A 20,713-nucleotide genomic window follows, 5' to 3' on the forward strand; every position below is an offset into this window, starting at 1 on the left:
TCGACTTTGATCTCATAGATTATACGAAAACAGAAGCACCACGTTGAAGCATATCATCATTTTTACCCGACTGCGGCAAAGCCAAAAGGAAGGTATATGATTTTAGCAGTCTATGTACGTATGTATGTGTGTATATTATATGTATGTATGTTTGTATCCAGATTCTGTGTGTTCCACCGTAGTGTCTTATCTACTGCGTCGATTTTGATGAATGAATGAAAAAGGTGTCAATTGATTCGTTGTAAACGTCTGGGTGACATAGGCTATATTTCATACGAAAAAATTGACCTAACGGATGTTACATAAAAAAAAGTGGAGGTCTTCAAGCTTTTGCTATTGTATCGAGTGGGATGTCAAATGAAAGAGGAGAAAATTTTAAGCTCATGAATAGGTATAAATGTAAGAGAACATTAAAAAATACCATGCGACAGAAAACCAATTTTACTCTAATATTTCAGCGTATCGCATAGATGATCGCAGTCGGGTTTTAGTTTTCAACTTTATCTTGTAAGCTAGGTAAGGTTAGGTAGAAAACTTTGACGAAAGTATGTACCCTCTATTTTCCCTCTCTAATCTATGCCCGCCTCCCAGATATGCCTGGCTCGCTGACCGCGCAGGTTCCTCCCGTCCCTCTCTTCGCAGCCCTCTCCCTCTCACCAAACGGGCCGCAGGGAGTTTTTGCGGGCGATTCCAAGAGGCCGCTGTCGTCACCTCGTCCGTTCGAAGTCGATCATGCGCGGTATTGTGGTAATTTTTATGGGGTTCCTATATTATTCTACACTCGGCTTTTAATCGAATTTTCTTTACACAAGCTTTACGACAAACCTTACCTTTCATGTTCGTTAAATCGACAAAGGTACATTTTTGTTTTTGTTCAGAGGTAAGTTATTGGTTGGCTACAGTCGCACCTGTTGGCTAAAATAAAAGATGTCTGAAATGGGAACTGTGCACTCGGTCACAAATTACTAGCTTTTGCCCACGGTTTCGTTCGCGTGACATATTTTATAGCCTTAGGTACCTACTGCGGATAATGTAGTTAATCTATCAGTGAAAGAACTTTCAGAAGACGCGTAGGGAGCTGAGTCCCCATGAAAAGGACCCCAGATGGGTTGACTAGTTACTTATTGCTAAAATACTATTAAATGCTAATTAAATATGTCTGAAATGGGAACTCTACACTCAGTTACAAATTACTAGCTTTTGCCCGCGATTTCGTTCGCGTGATATACTTAATAGCCTTAGGTAGGTACCTACCGCGGATAATGCAGCTATTCTATCAGTGAAAGAACTTTCAGAAGACGCGCAGCGAGCTGAGTCCCCATGAAAAAGACCCCGGATGGGTTCGAAACAAGTCGGGCTTTATATCGACTAAATACCAAGTGTAAATTAAAATTTAAATAACACCCCCGCCAAGTGAAGGTTACAGTAACTAGAAAAGAGCTGATAACTTTCAAACGGCTGAACCGATTTTCTTGGATTATAGCTAAGAACACTCTCAATCAAGCCACCTTTCAAACAAAAAAAAAACTAAATGAAAATCGGTTCATTATTTTAGGAGCTTCGATGCCACAGACAGATACACAGATAGGTACACAGATACACATGACAAACTTATAACACCCCTCTTTTTGGGTCGGGGGTTAAAAATAAAGAAATGGGTGGCCGTCAAGTTGCCAGTTTAGGCCACTTTTGTGACGGGGGCTATCTCAAAAACTAAACTAAGTTAGGAATATGAAATTTCGGTAATATTATTGTGTTTAAACAACAAATACTGAAAACAACGGTTGGCTACCGAGGTAGATATACTGAACCCCTTCCCATTTTGACTAATAGGTACCGACAAACAAACAATTTTTAATTATAATAATCTCTCATACAAATACAATTAATTACAAGATTAATCCATCACAATTTAACGTAGCAGCGTCAAATTAACCTTTTAATTTAACCACCCTAACGTTAAACTGTATATAAATGGCCGATTTTAATTAGAAAATGGCATTAACATTAACCGAAATTAATCCATCGCTATTTTGACATAGCGACGTCAAATTAACCTTTTTTTAATGTTATAAAACTGTTCGCATATTACGATAAGAATAGAAGCGCAAGACTCGCAAAAACTGCACACAACGAATTTTTCAATAGGTAAGTATAAGTGAATACAGTACCCGGCATGAAATATTGTACATCGACCTTTAGAAAGAGATTTCCTAGAGCGTTGTCTCTGTCGTTAAGGCCAACAAAACGTCACATAGGTATGAGTGACAGAGACAACGCTCTACAAAGTCAAAATCTCTTATTAAAGGTCGATGCACAATATTTCCTGGTGGATACTGTAAAGAAAGAGGTGATAGTGGTTAAGACTTTGACTTCATATTCGGTGGTCTGGAGTTCGTTCTCGGGCACGCACCTCTACTTTTCGAAGGTATATGCGTTTTAATATAATTAAATATTACTTACTTACTTTAATGGTGAACGAAAACATCGTGAGGAAATGATGAAATATGACGTAGTCATTCGCTAAGAAAGGAGTTTTGAAAATTCATCCTCTAAGGAGGTAAAATAGGGGTTTGAAATTTATATAGTCCACACAGACGAAGTCGCGGAGATAAGCTAGTTAAACTATAAGTTCAGCGCGGCTGTTTTTTGCGATTCGAATCTAGTGTGCGTTTATCTTTACCCCCTTTTAACCTAAAACCGTAAACAATTCCACTGTAATAACTCAATAGCTCATGGAAGTCATGGAATATTGCATTTTTACCGCTTGCAGTTTTCAAAAAAACCGGATCGACCGCTGAAGTATTCGCGTTAGTCAATTTAAATGTAATTAAAGTGGCAAAAAGAGTTGGCGTAGCGAGTGTGAAGGGGATACTCGTGGCGCCATCTATTGATGAGTAGCGAGAAATACTCGCCTTTAAAATAAATGGACTGAAAACACGGAATTATTAATGTGTAAACTGAGATGTTAATCCTATTATATTTTTATATATGTACTTTTCTAATTTTTACCATGGAAAATTTAAGACTCCGCGTCGATAAGGTTCTTAAAAATCCCGTATTTTTAAGAACCTAATCGACGCGGAGGAAATTGCAGGCTTCATCTGTGCTATACCTACTTAATTTTTATTATGAAGAGGTAAAGTTTATAAGTTTGTTTGTAGGAAGTAATCTCTGGAATCACTGAACCAATTTTGAATATTCTTTCACTGTTACAAAGCTACATTATTCCTGAATGACATAGAATATATTTTATTTTGAAAAAAAAATTAAAGATCCGTACGAAAATTGCAATAAGCTAATTGTAGTTGTGCGAAGCCGGGCCGGGTCGCTAGTCTGCTATATAAAAACAATAGCAGCCAAAATGACACAAATAATAGTGAACAAAATTAACAAAAGTTAAACTAAAAAATGGTAAAAGTTCCTTCTTTCATGCGAACAAAGACGGTTCGTAAGTCGTAACAGTAAAAAAAAACCGGCCAAATGCGAGTCAGACTCGCGCACTGAGGGTTCAGTCCTCGGGTAATTTTTCCGCCATTTTGCACGATAAATCAAAAACTAAAAAAAACTGTTTTAGAAGGTACAGGTAAAGCCCTTTTATATGATTCCTTACTTGGCATAGTTATGTTACTTTGAAGATTGAAACACATTTCAATTTTTTTAAATGATGTTACCACAAACTCACGGTTTTCGGATTTATTCCTTTACTTGTGCTATAAGACCTACCTACCTGCCTAATTTCATGATTCTAGGTCAACGGGAAGTACTACCCTATAGGTTTCTTGAAAAACACGACGGACGGACTGAAAGACAGACAGACAACAAAGTGATCCTATAAGGGTTCCGTTTTTGCTTTTCATTTACGGAACCCCAAAAAATAGTAAGCTCCTTGTTCCATGCGAACAAAGTAGTTTATAAAAAGCTCTCAAAGACAGCTTTGCTATGGTGGAAATGTCACATGCCACACCCTGTAATAATAACCACCATAGCAGTGTAGGTGTGGCGAGGTGCCATGTTGTGACACTTTTAGATTAAAATAAAATATAACCAGAAGGAATCTTCTTTTTACCCGACTGCGGCTAAGCCAAAAGGAAGGGTTATGATTTAGCAGTCTATGTATGTATGTATGTACCTATGTATGTATGTATGCATGTATGTATGTGGGTATGTATGTTTGTACCCAGATTCTGTGTGTTCCACCGTAGCGCCTAAACTACTGGGCTGATTTTGATGATTGAGGTGTCAATCGATTCGTTGTAAAGGTCCGGGTGACATAGGCTACACTTTATACGAAAAAATTGACCTAACGGATGTTACATGAAAAAAGTGGGGTCTCCAAAATTTTTTTTTTTGCTATTGTATCGAGTGGGATGTCAAATGAAAGAGGAAAAAATTCTGAGTTCATTCAAAAAATATGTCACTATACTACAACATTAAAATATACCAAGCGACAGAAAAACAATTTTACTATAATATTTCAGCGTTTATTAAGACGATCGCAGTCGGGTTTTAGTTTTTAACTTTATCTTGTGTATCAGTGTACTCAGAATCATAATAACCACGGATCGAATGCATAATCTCCTTTTTTGAAGTCGGTCAACAATATTAAAAGTTCCGGGCAGTTCCTTGCGAACAAAGTAGTTTATAAAAAACTCTCAAAGACAGCCTTGCTATGGTGGAAATGTCACTTGCCACACCCTGTAATACAATAACCACCATAGCAGTGTAGGTGGGGCGAGGCGCCATATTGTGACAGATAGATTAAAATATAAATAGACTGCTAAAATCATAACCCTTCCTTGCGTAGTCGGGTAAAAATGAAGCCTTGATAGATAAACGGTTGAGGAGCGGACTGACTTCCGAAAAGTCGGCGGTTCAAACCCCACCCGTTGCACTATTGTCGTACCCACTCCTGGCACAAGCTTTACGCTTAATTGGAGGGGAAAGGGGAGTATTAGTCATGATTAGCATGGCGAATATTCTTTAATAAAAATATAATACTTATTTATATATAATATGACTAGAAGGAATATGGAACACCTTTCTGGAAAAATTCGTACGTTGCAGAGGTTTTAAAATGCATCTTGAAGAGGTACAATTTTTTGTGACCACCAACCCCTTTCTTTCAAGCGTGGTGATCACCTGCCGTTTATGACATAATCGATGTCTAATCTAATGCTCAACGCTCATAACTTTTATTAAGGTCAAATCATAGACTATAAAGTATCTATAGGTTTATTAGTTTTTAGTGTCATTAGCATGGACCCAGAATTTAAGGGCGCAGTGGTGATCGCTGGGGTATTAAAATGGGAGGGACGAACCCATGGTTTCGATTCCCGACCAGGGCTTTTTAGGAATTTATACATTACTAGCTGACGCCCGCGACTTCGTCCGCGTGGATTTAGGTTTTTCGTCCCGTGGGAACTCTGGTTTTCGTCGTAATAGCTATCTGCATGCCCAGCCCGATTCGTCCAGTAGTTTTAGCTGTGATATTATTATTGACTAGATGATGCCCGCGACTTCGTCCGCGTGGATTTAGATTTTTTGAAATCCCGCGGGAACCCTTTGATTTTCCGGGATAAATAGTAGCCTATCCTGGATATTATCTATCTCCATTCCAAATTTCAGCCAAATCCATCCAGTACTTTTTGCGTGAAGGAGTAACAAACATACACACACACACACACACACACACACATACAAACTTTCGCCTTTATAATATTAGTGTGATAGATCACTCCGTCAGCTTTTTCTGTTCTATTATTCGCCTACCCGCCTATTGCCTTATTTGTCTGGATGTTACATTTGGCCTATTTCACTGATACCGGTAAGACAAAGCCAACTCATGATAATTATGACTTTATGAGGTTTAACCGAACAAACACATACACACTTAACCCTTCCAAGGTCGGGTAATAAAGCAGTTGATCAGAAGACTAGCCGATGTTTTGACTCTCGCATCTCATTTGCCGGTGTTTATGCTTAAAGACCGATTTTTATGCTGTCGGTAAAATAATATTCATGATATCTCCACAGCATCTAATCACGGTAGCAAACACAGCCCGTTCCCCGAAAGGAGCGGTAATTATACCGTCCTGTATCATACGAGGCTGCCTCGGGCGAAAATTTCATATACAGGATGCTACGAAAACGTCTAAATCTTTTTTGGTCTATATCTCAGAAACTATAAAAGATACAATAAAATTTTAAGTGTCATTAGATAGCTCATATCCTTGGCTAAAAGACACATATATTTAATTTCCTAAAATGGCCTGAAAAGTTTCTGAAAGGGGTAGGAGAAAAATGCCAAAATAAATCGCACTTACTGTCTATTCCACAAGTTCAGAAGATGAAGGTGGACGATCATGTAGTATATCCTAAGAACCATAGCAGTTTTTTTATTTATCTGACACAAGTTAGCCCTCGACTGTGATCTCATCTTATGGTAAGTGATGATGCAGTCTAAAATGCAAGCTGGCTAACTTTGAATGGGTTCGCAAAAATCGCAGTTTCATTAAACATCATACTCGTTACCGGTAATTCTCTTGGTGGCACGGCTTTGCCGGTAGGGAAGTGATTAGCCACGGCCATAACCACCCACCAGAGATAATTTAGAAATTAAAAATTCTCAAATTGCCTGAGCCGGGAATCGAGGTCTTTCCACTTAGGTATAAGACTACTTCATATTACACTAATCACACTAATATTATAAAGGCGAAAGTGTGTATGTGTGTATGTGTATGTGTGTGTGTGAGTATGTTTGTTACTCCTTCACGCAAAAACTACTGGATGGATTAGGCTGAAATTTAGAATGGAGATAGATTGTACCCTGGATTAGCACAAATCAAGAGTTCCCACGGGATTTTTAAAAAACCTACATCCACGCGAACGAAGTTGCGGGCATCAGCTAGTAAGTAATATATACCAAAGGGTCGTATCAACCAAGTCAAGTCAAAAAACTTTGCAAATTTTGAGCATCCTGTATAAGAAAATTCCGGGAGTTTACTGTATGGCAACATCCACGCCTCGGTTTCGGGGCGAACTAAAATATATTATAATGATATTTTCTGGTTACAGCGCCTTTTTGAATATAATTATCACTTGTGTAACATTTTGGATGTTTAATTCCTCTAATGTTGTGATGAAAAGGTCCCCGGTTCGATTTCCAAGATAAAGGGATTATCCTGAGGCGCCATCTCCACGCCTGTCGTATAGGCGATGGCCGTTGGAGGCGGAAAGTCCTTGAGTGGAGACCGCGTATAAGCAAGCGTAGTATGGGATGCCCTCCAGCACGATGGACCGACTATATAAGGCGGCTGGCGGGAAGTGGCTGGATGAGACAGGCTGAGGACCGGGTGTGGTGGCGCTCTTTAGGGAAGGCCTATGTACAACAGTGGATGTCCACAGGCTGATGATGATGATGCCATCTCCACGGGCGAGAGTATCGCGACGAGTCCGTCCTACTATCATCGGATGATCTCCACTCCCGTGTCGTCGCGACTCGAAACGATTTTCCAGGATAAAAAGTAGCTTATATCCGTCCCCGGGATGTAAGTTACCTGTGTGTCAAATTGGATAAACTGTTGAGCCGGGAAAACTAGTAGACAGACAGTTACTACAGGATGCCCGCGACTTCGTCCGCGTGGACTTAGATTTTTAAAGATCGCGTGGGAACTGTTTGATTTTGCGGGATAAAAAGTAGGCTATGTCCGTCCCCGGGATATAAGCTAACTCTGTACCAAACGTCAGAATCGGTTAAACTGTTGGGCAGGGAAAAGGTAGCAGACAGACAGACAGACTTTCGCATTTATAATATTAATATCGATAAGTATGGGTTAAACGAGACAACAGTAAGTCAATGTTGAACTTGAATTTCTTAGGGCTATTTTAAACCTTCGTCATCGGCCAGAGTTCGACCTTCTTCGGACACTAATAGATAATAATTATTAGGTAGATTTCTTATTAGGAGATTAGGTAGATAGATTCTGAACACGGAAGTAGGTACTTAAAACCACTAATAAGTATCTAGTTTTATTCTGAGTCTATTATAATTAGAACTTTCTAGGAATTGTGAAAAGCAAAAGTCTAGTTCAAAGAATCGAGAAAAAACCTTTAAAAGAGAACCGTCGATTCTTATTATAAATGTAATGTACTAATCAAGTGAAGAACCTTAATGCTGGAAACATACTTACAACACACGACTTACACGGAATATATGTACATAGACAAGATACGGGCTTGTTTAGAGGACGATTCAAATGACATAATATTGTGTGATAAAAACCTTAACAGGGCTCTCTCCATCACTTACTCCATACAATCGTAGCCCCAATTTCATTTGAATATTAAGAAACCAAAATCTATGAAATTTTGCAGACATATTTTAGAAACTAATATCTGTTTTAGATTTTTCTAAAAATATTTATTTACTTTTAAAATTACAGGGGCTCAAAGATTTGTATGTAAATTTCTAAGACCGCGTAACTTTGAAACCGAATATTTTAACGGAAATCTGGAAAACCACATTCATAGATATTAGTTCCCGGAACGTTTCTACAAAATTCCATTGAGTTATGATTGGTTAGTATTCAAATGAGAGACGAGCTACGTTTGTATGGAGCGAGTGACGGAGAGACCCCTCTTCTTCTCAATTTGCATAGAGGTTGAATAATGACACATGTCGTTTGAATCATCCTCAGAGCGATTACGCACTCGTCCGATCCGAATCCGTGAAAATATGTTGCGAATCTTATCCGAACGATGCGACGCGTAGCGTGTTGTAAATGTGTCCATCTCATAAAACTACTGTCTAGTGTAGTGGCAAAAAGCGATGCGTCACCCCTCGTCAGAGAGAAGTCGTTAGTAACTTTGCCCTCTGCCAAATTACTGGACCATTTGGTCAGAAAGTTTACTTGGCATAAAATTTAACATACTAACTTTTTGTATCGGACAAGGGAAATATTCAAATTACGATGGGTAATAACATACTAATTTATGGCCACGTCTTTGTCCACGTGGACTACACGAATTCAAACCTTTATTTTACCCCCTCTGGAGTCGAATTTTGAAAAATGCTTTCTTAACGGATAATTTTTACATAGCTATCTGCATGCCTATAATTCCAGCCCGATTCGTCCAGTAGTTTGATAGGTCTGTTTAGTTTGTGCGTTGATTGATCAGTCAGTGAGTCAGTCAGTCGTCAGTCGCCTTTTACTTTTATTATGTACATAATATCTAGATTCAAAGGATTTTACTCATGAAAAACTAGCCGGTGATGGGTTGATCATGATGATGATTAGCCCGTCAATATATCTATCCATATCAGAAGAAAGACTGCTGTCTTCTCATAGACTTGTTAATCTAAGTATAGTAGCAAAAAAAATTCACCCTTCAATAATAATTCATGGCTTCATGCGTACATAAAACGCCTGAGGCGGGGTTCGAACCTACACCTCGTGAGGTAGCAAACCGAACTAAAAACTCAAAAATTCATACCATAACTAACTTTAAACCGTTGGAATTAAGTTCACTTGGAAATAACATAATCATACTTACGCCACTTTGTCACCGGATGTTTCATACGATACGAATGATAAGGGAATCCAATGTTTATTTCGAACAATTGTAGTAACTGATTTTGTGCTTTAAACTAGTTGAAATAAAGTTCTAATTTGGAAATGAAGAAACAAAAATTTTTTTTTGAAAACGAATAATTTATGTCTGTCTTTGACCGCAAGTTGTAGGCAGCAAATCGTAATGGCGTAAGTCATAAATCGAATAATTGGAAAAGTGTGTCTAAAATATTACTTACCACCTGAAAGAAGTTTTGAATTTTTTTCAGTTTTCTAACCGCAATTTCTCTTCGTGACATCGGTTTAGTAAAAATATCGCTATTCAATGAAGTTTTTCGTATAGGTATACCTATACTTACTTAGCTTCTACTTATTCGAATACAAATAAATTTTACTTAGGTAAGTACCTACTTCAAAAAAGCCTGCAAGCAGGTACCTATATTAGTACCTACGCGAAAAACAAGTCCACACCGGTTTTCTCACGATGTTTTCCTTCATCGTTCAGAGGGGTCTCTCCGTCACTCGCTCTATACAAACGTAGTTCCAATTTCATTTGAATATTAAGCAACCAAAGTCCATGAAATTTTGCAGACATATTCTAGAAACTAATATCTATGCCTTTGGTTTTCCAGATTTCTGTTAAAATATTCGGTTTCAAAGTTACGCGGTCTTAAAAATTCACATACAAATCTTTGAGCCCCTGTAATTTTAAAACTACATATTTTTAGAAAATTCTAAAACACCACAGGCACAGATATTAGTTTCTAGAATATGTCTGCAAAATTTCATGGACTTTGGTTGCTTAATATTCAAACGAAATTGGAACTACGATTGTATGGAGTAAGTGACAGAGAGAGCCCTGTTAAAGCAAGTGATATATTTTTAAGGTTCCGTACCTCAAAAAGAAAAACGGAACCCTAATAGGATCCTTTTGTTGTCTGTCCATCTGTCCGTCTGTCTTGTCTGTCAAGAAAACCTATAGGGTTCCCGTTCCCGTTGACCTACAATCATTAAATTTGGCAGCCTAGGTAGGTCTTGTAGCACAAGTAAAGGAAAAAATCCGGAAACCGTGAATTTGTGGTTACATCACAAAAAAACCGCCCAAGTGCAAGTTAGACTCGCGCACTGAGGGTTCCGTACTCGGGTATTTTTTCCAACATTTTGGACGATAAATCAAAAACTATTAAGTATACCTACCTACTATTAAGTGGAGTATCATATGAAAGGACTTTACCTGTAGGTACATTCTAAAGCAGATTTTTATTTATTTTTATGCAAAATATTGTTTGATTTATCGTGAAAATATCGGAAAAAATCTGAATACGAAACCCTCAGTGCGCGAGTGTGACTCGCACTTGACCAGTTTTTTACTGCATAGAACATTCATACTCTGAAAAAATCTATACGTACCCGGGAGGAATCGAACCGCAAAAAAAAAGATTCCACAGTCTTAGGTAAGTTTTAACCACTAGACTCAAACATAGCCAGGTCAAAATGCTAGTTTTAGCCTGACTTCGGAAGCCCGTCCCGATTTGATGCCTGGAGATCGATTAATTCGATAAATATACGCTCTAACCTGCAATTATGAATTTATCGGAACTAAATTATCTTTAGGCGGGGTTTTTTTTACAAAAAACGATGAGATTTTTTGAGTCACGTTAGAATTTAGAAAACAGCATGTTATGAATCAAACTCTTTAGGTATTCTACAGAACTCTTTGACCTGGTTCCTCCTTCACCTTTCTACCATCGTACTGCCAGGCATCGTCAAGGTCTGCATCCGTACGTAGTCGACATTCCCCGAACACGTACGAAGCAATTTGCTTCCTCTTTTCTAATCCGAACCGCCAGAATGTGGAACGCCTTTCCGGCATCAGTTTTCCCTTCCACCTATAATATGTGTACCTTCAAGTCAAGAGTGAATAGGCAACTTCTAGGCAAGCGCGCTCCATCTTTGGCTGCATCATCACTAGCAGGTCTGATTGCAGCCAAGCGCTAGTCTATATAATTAAAAAAAAAAGAACCAATTCTTAAATCTAGATACCTAGGTACTTATTGTAGCTATCTAGGTATCTCCAATCCATAAGCCTAGTGTATGCGTTCAGGAAACCTAACTATAATTTTCAAAGACCTACTAAATAATATCCCACTTGCCGCATTCCATCGATTTTCATTTCTTTATTCCTTCCAATAATATGGCGTCTAGTGGGTGTCATATTATCCATACTAAGTAATATTATAAATGCGAAAGTCTGTCTGTCTGCTACCTTTTCACGGCCCAACAGTACAGGGTTAGTTTATATCCAGGGGACGGACATAGGCTACTTTTTATCCCGTAAAATCAAAGAGTTCTCACGGGATTCCCAAAAACCCATCCGCTTAACCAATTTGTATGAAATTTGTTACCGAGGTAAGTAGCTTGCGTCCCTGTAATTGACATAGATAACTTTTTATCCCGGAAAATCGAACAGTTCCCACAGGATCTTTAAAACCTAAATCACCGCGGACGAAGTCGCGGGTATCCTCTAGTTTCTTCATAATTTTAATATCTTCAATAGCACCCGAAAGATTGAAATAAACCTATTGGTATAAGAATCATCAAAATCGGTCCACGCGTTTAGTCTCTAGAGCACCACAAAGGAACAAACCAACATAATTTATAGACTGATGAACACATTACACTCTTTGCGTTGCGCAGTCGTGTAAATAGAATATAATATTATCTAGGTATACCTAAAACATTAATTTTAAATAAAATGCATGATTCAGGACTTTATTGTTTATTTTTTTAACTAAGTAAATGAAGCCCCTTTAATATTATTCAAAGGTCAGAACTCAAAATATAATTTATGTGAAAACGGTAGCCTGATACTGTAATTACAAATTTTGAAAATTATTATAATCGTGACTTAACGAAAATTCCGTAACAACACTACGTACTGATTGGTAGAGTCGACAAAAAAATATAGTTTTAATATTTAGAAAACAAGATAAAAGATAGAAAAGAAGAAAAGTTGAAAACTAAAACCCGACTGCGATCGTCTTAATAAACGCTGAAATATTATAGTAAAATTGTTTTACTCTAATATAACTAATGAAGCGATTTTAATATAGTTTTTTTTGTTTGAAAGGTGGCTTGATCGAGAGTGTTCTTAGCTATAATCCAAGAAAATCGGTTCAGCCGTTTGAAAGTTATCAGCTCTTTTCTAGTTACTGTAACCTTCACTTGTCGAGGGTGTTATAAATTTTTAATTTACACTTGGCAATAATCTCATTCACCATTCACGAGTTTTAGGAGATTCTAACTTAGAAATATTACAAGTAATATCTTAAAAGCTAGAGTTAGCCACATAATAATTGCAAACCAAATTGACTTTGAAGCCAGTGTGTGTAGAATTTTAGTCAAAATTGGTAGAGTATATTATGTATTGACGAGAGTGACCGACATAGCTCAACGAATTAGCCAGCTGAAGTGGCAGTGGGCAGGCCACGTCTACCGCAGAACTGATGGCCGCTGGGGCAGACGTGTTCTGGAGTGGAGACCGCGTATCAGCAAGCGCAGTGTGGGACGACCTCCGACCCGCTGGACTGACGACCTTAAGAAGATAGCGGGAAGTGGGTGGATGAGGAAGGCAGAGGATCGTGTGTGGTGGTGCGTTCTCGGGAAGGCCTATGTCTAGAAGTGGACACAAACAGGCTGATTAATTATGTTTTTTTTTAATTAGTTTCATAAAGGAATTTCCACTTATATGAAACTTACAGGCTATGTTACAGAGTTCAAAATTACATTTTAGAGCGCACAATTATTATAGATGTGTTAGTAGACAATTAAGATATGTTATTTCAATTTCTAACTTCTAATAGGTACATAATATTATAATATTTGATTGATTTTACTTTGACTATTTATTTTTCTTCTGACCGTACCCACTCTCAAACTGAATGCCAGAGGCCATTTTCTGAACGTGATTTTTGAAATCTTTAGTCGGCATGTTTAGAAGTTAGCTTTCGTCTTCCATTTTTTATTTGAGCTTGTCTGTACCAAGGTCCGGACTAAACTAATTTAGAGCTAAAATTCTAGCTTTTTCAGACCGATGCAGATGCCCTAGTTTTTTGTGATAATAAGTAACTTATATCCGTCTTCCAGGATGAATATAATATTTATTTTTAACCCCCGACCCGAAAAGAGGGGTGTTATAAGTTTGACGTGTGTATCGGTGTATCTATCTGTCTGTGGCATCGTAGCTCCTAAACTAATGAACCGATTTTAATTTGGTTTTTTTTTGTTTGAAAGGTGGCTTGATTGGATCTGTACCTACCTACCACCAGTTTGGAAAATAGTTTCTACTAAGAGAATAATTAGAATTAATACCTATCTAAAAAAACACCGTCTAATATCTATTACATAGACCATTCGACAGGTAGATATAATTTAGAAATTTAAACCTACCAAAAATCAAAAATTATAATTTGTTTAAACATTTATCAGCCCCCATAGCGTGATGTTATTAACAGATTTCCGTGGAACTAATAAATTTTCGACGTGAATGTTATCAGAATCGCGTCAGGCGCTCGGGGCACTAAATCAATCCGGAGTACCGATATCTGAGCATTAATATGTCGAAAAACATAAGAAACGCCGATCAATTAAAATATTCACAGAGAAAACTGTGGAGCTGATTTTGTAAACTTTAAAAAGTTAGTAGGTATAGATTTTCATTTGTTCCGTTTGCCGTGGAGACCCTGGGGCCACGGAGTCTTAGTGCTAAAAAAATTTTACGAGACCGCGTTTAATAACCTCATCGGGTGACAGAAGGGCTGGCTCATTTTTTGCGCAACGGATCAGCCTGGCTGTCCAGCGTGGAAATGCAGCCAGTATTCTTGGCACCATTCCACGCGGGCATGATTTGTATAGTAATTAGATAAGGCTAGCTTTAAGTTTTATTGTAATATTTTCATTAAAAAAAGACATACAAAATACATATACATATTATAACTAAGTAGGTAGATGATGTCCGCGACTTCGTTCGCGTGGATGTAGGTTTTTTTAAAAACCTCGTGGGAACTCTTTGATTTTCCGTGATAAAAATTAGCCTAGGTGCTAATCCAGGGTTAATCTACCTCCGTTCTAAATTTCAGCCAAATTTATCCAGTAGTTTTTGCTTGAAGGAGTTATGGTGAAATAAATAAACTCACACTAAATCAATCGAGAGTACTGAAATCTGAGCATTTATATTACGAAGACATATAAAGCAATTAAAACATTCACTGAAAAAAATGTCGGGCTTGTTTTGTAATTTAGAAAAACCGGCTAAGTGTGATTCAGGTTCGCGCACTGAAGGTTCATAACAAACATGTAATTTCAACATTCATTCCTGAACATGTTCAGGAACATTTTGCACGATAACTCAAAAACTATCACACATAAAACAAATAAAAATCTGTTTTAGAATGTACAGGTAAAGCCCTTTAATATGATATCTCACTTGGTATAGTTATCTTACTTTAAAAATTGAAACACATTTTAATTTTTTTTAATGATGTAACCACAAATTTGCGGTTTTCAGATTTATTTCTGTACTTGTACTATAAGACCTACCTACCTGCCAAATTTCATGATTCTAGGTCAACGGGAAGTACCCTATAGGTTTTCTTGACAGACACGACAGACAGATAGACAACGAAGTGATCCTATAAGGGTTCCGTTTTTCCTTTTGAGGTACGGAACCCTAAAAATTGGGAATTATTAAGATTTCATGAATCAAAGCACGTCAAAATATGAATGAATGTAAGGAAATTCTTCATGTAGAAAATCTACCCGTGACTTCGTCCGCGTGTATTGGGGTTTTATAAAAAGAAGCCTATGTCATTCTCTTGATCTTTAACTATACTCATGTAAATAATCACGTCGATCCGTTGGCCTCTTGCGACGTGACAAACCAATACTTTAGCATCTATAATAAATAAAATTGGAGTGTCTGTCTGTAATTTCGAAATAACTACCACATATTAAGGTCATATGGTTATTTGAACGATACCATAACTGAATCACACGTTTTTAAAATTTTTGTCTGTCTGTCTGTCTGTTTGAAAAGGCTAATCTTCGGAACGGCTGAACCGATTTTAACAGGATTTTCACATACAAGTAGAGGATTGACCAGGGTGTAACATAGGCTACTTTTTTAACCAACTTTGAAGAAGGGAGTTGTGTTTTTCTACCTATGTACATCGAAATCTCCGAGATTTCTGAACCGATTTGCGTCATTTCTTTTTTAATCGATAGAGGAACTTTGCGACATTGTTTCATAAAATATTTGTATTCCAACTCCTGAATCCTGATGCTGCAGGGGATCTGACCAATCCACGCGGGCGAAGCTGCGGGCATCAGCTAGTTTGTAATATAGCTAGAGGTTAACCATTTACCTACTTAATCAAGAACAAATAAGTTAGATCACATATTTTTGTGCATAAAAACGGCTAAAAAAATTAATAATGTCCATGTTCAAAAATATGGTCCAAATAAATAGCGACTCTACATATTTCGCTATCACAGCCATAAACTTGGAATTCATCACCGATCAATCAAGGATCAAAGTAATAAATCTATATTTTTTCATCGTAATGTCGATACAAAGTTATAATTATCAACTATTGATCTAGACATAGATATCGGATTTCCCTTTTGTTTCATATTGTGTGGGGTTTTTTGTGCTTTGACTCATGGTGCATGTGTTTCGATGGTGATCATTGGTACGACGAATCTAACCTTCTTCTAAGATGGTGACCATTGATATGGAAGGAATCTTAAGAGGGGTCTCTCCGTCACTCGCTCCATACAAACGTAGTTCGTCTCTCATTGGAATACTAACCAATCAAACTTAATGGAATTTTGTAGAAACGCTCCGGGAACTAATATCTATTCCTGTGGTTTTCCAGATTTCCGGTTTCAAAGCTACGCGGTCTTAAAAATTCACATACAAATCTTTGAGCCCCTGTAATATTAAAACTACATATTTTTAGAAAAATGTAAAACACCACAGGCACAAACATTAGTTTTTAGAATATAATATCTGCAAAATTTCATGGACTTTGGTTGCTTGACATTCAAATGAAATTAGGACTACGATTGTATGGACTAAGTGACGGAGAGAGCCCTGTTAATACACTGTCCACCACTTTTCTTGTCCAGCCACTTTAAGGTCATCGGTCCAGCAGACTGAAGGTAATCCCACGCACTTCCCGGTACGTGGTCTTCACTCTTATCTACATATATACCTAACTACGTATAAATAAATTCTTATTATGTATGTATATTCTAGCTATAATAAAAACAAAAGGCAAACGTAAAGATAAAAGATAAAAGAAAGGAAAGGATGAAACGAATTCCAGAGGTAATTGTGGGTATGCACGCAACGCACGTGTCATATTAAGATAATTTTATGATGCTAGAGTCGATATTTATTATGCTAAAATTGACCCAATCATAAACTTGGATTCTGAATTAATATTTTAAACGGAAATATTATTGTTCCGCGACAGTTTCACTGCCAATGTGCTGCCATCTAACAGGAGTATGATATTGTTATAATGTCTTATATTATTCATCATCGTTTAATTTGGTATCTAGGAATATGACAATATGTAAAATATTAAGATGCAAATTATCAATACATATCACTAAATATTTATTATAAAATAAATACTTTCAATATACTAAGATTGACATGATACTACTGGATTTAACATATAACATACAGTAGTCAATTGTTATTATGTAAAACAAGGAATAAGAGAATATCTAAAATATTATGATGTTAATTATAAATACATGTCACTTATTATTTATTGTAAATTAAATACTGTCACTATACTAGGGTTGACATGATACCACTGGATTTAATATACAGTTGTCAATAGTTATTATGTGAAATAATATGTAAACCATCAATTTATTATGTAATTAATTATTGTTGTCAAATTAACAATATGTATACCATAAATATGTGTTACTAATAATATTATTATGTTAAATTAAATATTGTGTTAGGTTGGTACATTGTACCAACCTTTAAATAAAGATTAAGATGGACGACACAGTGGATTCCCGCCTTGTTTGCGATGGCAGAGTTTATAAAAGGACCCTTACCTCGACGGAGGGGGTCATTCTGGTGTCATAATTCAGTCTACGTCATTCTTGTGTAATAATTCAGTCTACGATATTCTTGTATAATAATTCAGTCTACGTCATTCTGGTGTCATAATTCAGTCTACGTCATTCTTGTGTAATAATTCAGTCTACGATATTCTTGTGTAGTAATTCAGTCTACGACATTTTGTGTATTAATTCAGTCTACGTCATTCTTGTGTTATAATTCAAATAGTAAAGTCAGTCTGGTTCAAACGGTGAAGTTCTTGACGCCAGAAGCAAACAAGGGCGGCAGACTATACCAAAGTTAAGTATTCTTATATTTTATTATAATTAATATAATTAACAAATATCTACTATTTATTGTATGTTGTAATGGGTTTTAAAGGACGTGTGTCGTGGAGTTTCTTTGCCCTTTCTTCTCCACGACTAAACACCTTTGCGAAACGGGCGGTAGAGTCATCTTTAAATAAATAGATCTATGCTGAACAATACAATAAAATACAGATAGATCTATAAAGATTAAAGTGAGAAAGATATCTGAATAAACATTATTATACATAAATATTAAATATTCAGCTTGGTTTGTTTTACTTATGTGTTTACTACCTACCCTCTCTTGGTAATTAATTAACTTTATCTATTGAAGTGAAAGTATAGATTAGGTTTTTAACTTATTTAATTTTAGAAAACAGTTTAGGATTCTTACTTTTACTAAATAATATAGTAGTTGCTTTGCTTGATTTTAATTGTTAAATGATTTAACATTTAGGCTTTACCTGACAAAATCATAGCTACCTACAAGTTTAAATAAAAGACAGATGATAACTTTTATTAGTCATCATTTAAGCCCACTCTATAACCCAAAATCTCACATCAGAAGTGGGATACGATAAGATTTTGTCTTTTCAAAATACTAATACTTTTCAAATACTTTCAGTAATCGTGGATGCGGCCTCTCCTCGAAACGACAGGCTGCTGCCTGTCGTCAACGGCACTTGGTGCCGGTGATCCGATGACCAGAGAGCGATGGACACCCCTGTCGTCAGTGGCACTTGGTGCTAGTTTGGCACCGTTGGTTAAAACGTCGTTCCGTTGGTGAAAGTCAATGCTACAGCTAAGTTCTAGTGTTTATTTTTTTTAGTGAAGGTGGTTACAAAAGTTTTAGTCAATAAGACAAATTTAGATTAAGATAATTTTACTTAGATAAATAGCAAAGCTAGTTAGGCGTCAGATTGGCCGAACGATTTATGTAAAATGTATTTGTGAAATAACCACAAAATCATAATACTCTGTCAAAGCAAAAATAACAACAAAACAGTAGATTTGCTTACAAGAATATATCATACCCATTTACTTCAGCTAAAAGTCTGAAGACTATGTGAATTTCCAAAATAATGATTTAGGTACATAACAAAAAACTATTTTATTTTTACTCTCTTTTCTTTTTTTTTGTCTCTCTTCAACTTGCCTTAAAAAAAAATATTCCCCTTAATTCTAGTTTGATTTTTAATCTTACTAATAAAAAATCCTTACTGTTTCTATATTTAGCAAACCAATCAAGTATATAGGTGCCTAATTTTAATAAGTCTTTCTACTAATAGTAATACATCCATTTTATTTTAGAAATACCTACATTATAACATTTTATAAAAAAAAATTTCTCGAGTTGTCTTGAAAGAGGTAGGAAGGAAGAAATCACATACAATAACATAAAATAAAGACGATGTTTATTCACATAGCAAAAGATAGGCACAATGTTTTATAACAACAAATAAAACAAATTCTATAATAATCCAATTTCGGTCTGACGTCTAGCTATCTTAGTTTTCATGGCAGTAACATTGACATTGAATCTTTGAGTATTAATTGTGTTACGAATGACACAATCGTATTAATATATAATTTCTTTTTATACGTCGGTACTTTGTTACGAATAACATCATTTTATATATTTTTTTATATATCGGTATTTTACTACCGCAGTTGATTTAATTTCACTGGCTACAATGTTCTATTTTCCTATGTACTTCGAGAGCGAAGTACTTATCAGGATGGCCGAGCAATATATAAAATATATACTAATAACCTAAATACTAAATGACACAAGAAAAAAAAGAGAAAGAAAAAAAAAAAAAAAAAAAATTTTTTTCACAATGGGACAAATGTGTTATGGAACAAATATGTTATGGTACAAATATTAAGATTCCCGTATGGGACAAATGGTAAGATTCCCGTATGGGACAAATGGTAAGATTCCCGTATGGGACAAATGGTAAGATTCCCTAATGGGACAAATGGTAAGATTCCAGAATGGGACAAAGGGGATTAGGTTAGTTAGGTCTGCCTGGAGCTAATCATTACCAAGTACCGAAATGTAAACGGAAAATAATGATACCTATTATCTTCTTTTTCATTGGTCGGGTAATGTTAGATTGCTTGTGCGGACAATGCTAGACCAGCTGCCCCTGGCAATCTAGATCTAGTATTTGTCCACTGGTACAAAACCCATTTATGGGGCTGGCAGACAGTTAGGTAGGGTAGTTAGGCTGCCTGGCACTAATCATTACTAGTACTAATGTTAAAAAAAAATGAATATTTTATTGGTCTAGTAATGTTAGACGACTTGTTCGGACGGTGCTAGTGCTAGACGCCTAGACGACAGTCTAGTACAAGACCCATTTATGGGGGACGGCAGCAGTTAGGCCAGTTAGTTAGGGCTGCCGGCACTAATCATTACTAGTACTAATGCAAAAAAAAAAAACTTATAATAATAATTTATAATAATAATAAAATTTATATATAATATTACATTGGACTAGTAATGTTAGACGACTTGTTCGGACGGTGCTAGTACAATTGTACTAGGCAAGAGTCTAGTACAAGACCCATTTATGGGGGACGCAGCCAGTTAGGGACTGTTAGGCTGCTGGTGCCCTGCCCTGTTGCTTTGCCGTTATGTCCCACCAGCAGGGGAATAGGTACCCTGCAATAAA

The 20,713-nt window shown here is 36.5% G+C and overlaps 1 long non-coding RNA gene across 1 annotated transcript; it reads right to left on the reverse strand.

The window, feature by feature from the left end:
* Positions 1-1,428: 1,428 nt before the first annotated feature.
* Positions 1,429-20,481, reverse strand: LOC123879051. Its single transcript, XR_006798929.1, has 3 exons — positions 20,215-20,481; positions 15,898-15,899; positions 1,429-1,440 (listed from the first exon to the last, which is right to left on the reverse strand). It is a non-coding gene; the product is annotated as an uncharacterized LOC123879051 (long non-coding RNA).
* Between the last annotated feature and the right edge of the window lie 232 nt (positions 20,482-20,713).

This window comes from Maniola jurtina, chromosome 27 (assembly GCF_905333055.1).
Source record: "Maniola jurtina chromosome 27, ilManJurt1.1, whole genome shotgun sequence".
In the NCBI taxonomy this organism is placed as follows: Eukaryota; Metazoa; Arthropoda; class Insecta; order Lepidoptera; family Nymphalidae; genus Maniola; species Maniola jurtina.